This window comes from Halyomorpha halys, unplaced genomic scaffold (assembly GCF_000696795.3).
Source record: "Halyomorpha halys isolate HHAL.00 unplaced genomic scaffold, Hhal_1.1 Scaffold149.1, whole genome shotgun sequence".
NCBI lineage: Eukaryota > Metazoa > Arthropoda > Insecta > Hemiptera > Pentatomidae > Halyomorpha > Halyomorpha halys.
Window position 1 is genome coordinate 1,393,735 of NW_027108625.1, and position 4,121 is coordinate 1,397,855.

General features: G+C 31.4%; 1 protein-coding gene across 4 annotated transcripts in view; it reads left to right on the plus strand.

Moving 5' to 3' along the window:
- LOC106678609 (uncharacterized) overlaps positions 1 to 4,121 on the plus strand; it is a 131,606-nt gene that overhangs the window by 119,370 nt on the left and 8,115 nt on the right. The window lies entirely within an intron of this gene.

Here is a 4,121-nt window from a genome sequence, read left to right on the forward strand (position 1 = left end):
ATATTTATATAATGTTATAATTGAAGGTGTATGTGAATGAAGGGCCAATGTAACATCTTTTGCATCTTTGGTGTGGATTAAGGGGGAGTGCCTATCTTGCTAGTATTAGGTACTTTAACCTCAAAATCTAGTTAATAACTGATATGTCTAGATGTAGAAAAAATTAAACCTTGTTTTCTTAGAATTGACTATTTATAACATAACCTCTTCAGTTGTTGTATATACCAATATTTATGATATTTGTACTTAAACAAAAATACTGGGAACAAAGTATATATCAAAAAAGTAACGATCAAATATAGAAATCAAACACATTTATGTATTTATTATGGCCTAATTAAAAAATTAATAAAATTTGTTTTGTTAATTAAAGTATATTATTGTTATTCAGATGGTTAAGGAAGTAAGTAAATAAAATATATCATTTTCATAAATTTATTTTTAACTTATATATTTGTTTTTAACTTAGTTATTTGTCTTTTAATTTTATTATTACAATTGCCATTTTATTTTAATTTATTTCTACATTTCCCCATATATTTATTTCATTCTTATGTTTTCATTTTTTTTTAATGTGTAAGTTTTAACATTGCATAAGTATATAAATTTAAATAAAACGTGAACTGCTCGTCGATTTCGACTATTACAACATTTACTAGACAAACGGTCTAAATTGCCAATCCATTACAAAAGACTGATCTACGTGACTATTATGAGGCCTATCTGGACATACGGAGTTGAGCTTTGGGGCTCCACTAAACCATCAAATTCCTCCCGAATCCAGTCCTTATAGTCCAAAATCCTTCGTAAAATCCTTAATGCTCCTTACATTGTCACAAATCAAGTCATCCATCATGACCTCAATGTCCCATATGTTGCCGATTTGGCCAAAACCTGATACCATTACTTCCCTGGAAAACTTCCTAACCACTCAAATCCACTTGTTTCTAACCTGGCTTCTTCGTCATTACCTAATAATCCTCCTGGCGTCTGAAAAGAAGATGGCCTCGGGATCTTCTCCTCTAGAAATGTTATTGGGGTTTTATTAATGGGTAGATTCTCCACATGTTTGTATCATGTCACTATCTCACCTACAGCAAATTTACTTGTTGTAAATATGTTATACAGTTGTAAATAACAATAAATAAATGATTAAAAAAATAAAACAGTATAATACATTTAATATGTATTTGTAATATGCATTATGTGATAGATCTCCGTTAAAGAGAAATGAATGATTTGTGAGGGTGAATGAAATATATAAGAATAAGCATAAAAAAATTAAAGAATGAAGATGAAGAAGAAAATAAATTAAAAAAGTAATGCAGCTTTGTTATAAAAAAAAAAGCAAAATATCACAAAGTCGTGTAATATTTAGTTATAACGGAAAAAAATCAAAAAGTAAAAATAATACATCTTTGTTAATTACTTTATGTTAATATTTATTTTACATCTTATAGCAGACTTAGGTTTTTTTATTCGCTTGTTCTACAGTAACCCAATATATTTGGCAGGCATTGCTTGTCTTTTACAGGGTAAAAAAAATCTAGTAAGCGCATTACAGATCCTTTATTTACTACAAATATAAAAATTGGTATTTTAGGGTTTCTCGAGGTGAAAATAACATATATCAACTTTGTACCAGTCAAAAATACAACAGATTAATTTTTTTTTTTATTTATAGATAAGATAGTGTGAGGACAAAGAAACTATGTAACTTCTCTATGAACTATGTAAACTCCAGTAAGTAAATAGGTCTTGAGATAAATACGGATAAAACAAAATTCATGGTTAGAAGTAGAAACGCGAGCAATATCAGTAATATATATAGGAGGAAATACGTTTGAACAGGTAGATAGGTTCTACATTTAAGTATTTAGGTTCTACGGTAACTAGAAAAAACGAATTTGATGAGGAAATAAAAGCTAAGTTAAAGGTGGTAAATATTAGTTAGTTTTCAATTTAAAAACTGCTTAGCTCGCGCCTTGTACTGAAAAACTTAAAAATTAGAATTTACAAAACTATTATCCTTCCCACTGTTCTTTATGGATGCGAGACGTGGCCTCTTACACTAAGGGATAAACAGCGTCTCAGGGTTTTCGAAAATAAAGTATTTCGAAAAATATTCGAAGTGAAAAAAGATGGATTAAAGGGAGAATTTAGAAGATTACACAACGCTGAATTAAGGGACCTACACCCGGTAAATATAATTCAAGTTATAACATAGCGGCGTATAAGATGGGCGTGTATGGTTGTAGGGCTTAATAACAAGCGGATCCCTAAATGTTAATAAATACTGAACCAACGGGTAAACGTCCGAGGGGTAGACCGAAACGTAGGTGGGAGTATTGCGTTAAACTGATTTAGTAGAATGGGATTTGGAGGGGCATCACTGGAAGGATGAATGCAGAGAGCGTTTGGTGGTATCGGCATCGAACCTCCGGGTTCGTTAGACCAGTAAATGTGATAGATAATATATAGCAACGAAATGATGAAAACATGAAGAGAAAATACCCATTGGTAGCACTCAAATAACATTTCTATATTATAAGATCTCTAGACCATCTTCTTTTCAGGCTTGTCAGAGGACTGACAGGAATGGAAGAGGAAGCGAGGTTAGAAACTAGTGGATTTGGTCGGTTAGGGAGTTTATAATGGAAGGATTTTTTTTTATAATAATTTTTTATTGATATTTACAACTGTATACATTATACACATAAGTAAATTTGCTGTAAGTGATATTATAACATGATAAAAACATGTGGGGAATCTACCCATTGATAGAGCTCCAAAAACATTTCTAAAGGAGAAGATCTCGAGGCCATCTTCTTTTCAGAAGTCTAGGAGGATTATTAGGTACTGAAGGAGAATCCAGGTTAGAAACGAGTTGGTTTGGGTGGTTGGGAAGTTTATTATGGAAGGATTGGTATCTGGTTCTGGTCAAATCGGCAACATAGGGGACATTGAGGTCCTGATGGTTGATTTGATTTGTGACAAAGTAAGGAGCATTAAGGATTTTACGAAGGATTTTGGACTGTAAGGATTGGATTCAAGAGGAATTAGATGGTTTAGTGGAGCTCCATAGCTCAACTCCGTATGTCCAGATAGGCCTTATAATAGCTACATGACCTATTAGTCTTTTGTAATGGACTGGAAGTTTGGACCGTTTGTCTAGTAAATGTTGTAATAGTCGGAATCGACGAGCAGTTTCCTGTCTTTTCAGTCTTGTATAAGGATTCCATGTCAGTCGTTTGTCCAGATTTAGTCCTAAGCAACGGATATGTTAAACAGGAATGAGTGGGGTATTATTAAAAGATACTGTAGGGCAAGACGAAGGTTAATGACGAAGGGTAAATGGTTTAGTATTTAAATTTAAATTAATGCTTTATCCGATTTGAACTGTTTCTATTTTTATTTTCATCTTTAATTGCCGATCGAACTCTTTAATATTTTTTATTCATCCATTTTTTTATTATTTCTAAAAAAACTAGCTATTGTTATTTTAAATAATCAAAATTAAACAATTTAGACGAAGATTTTTAAAAAACTTTCATCATTTAATCCCAGTTAGATTATTTGAATGACCACATATCCGTTATTAAACCCTACTTTATTGTACATTTAATTCATTCATTGTTCATAGTTTATTGATTTAAGTTTAATCAAAATCATAAGTTCAGTTTTTCATACAGTCCTAAAAAAATTGGTTATTTAAAATGGCACATTTGGTTGACGGATTTCAAAAAAATGAATAAACGTTTCTGTAACAGGTCAGGCAATGTTCTCCTTGAATATGTAATTTCAATTTCCCACGACTTTTCATTTTTAAGCTAGAGTATTTATAGATATATGTATAGACAGACTCCCTCCCCCATAGGACTAGGTTGACTCATGAAACCTCAACTAAAGTATCAAAAAATCGAATTTAAAATTGTTCGCAATCCCAATACTTCTCCTTACTATATATTCCAAATAAAAAATGTTGTCGTGACATACCATGCATATACCTACATCTACACTTTGCGTACGTTATTTCAGTTTCGAAAAACTTTTCATTTTTGAGAATGATTGTTTAAGAAAATTTAGAATTCAAAATTGTAGCGATCGCAATACTCCTTATA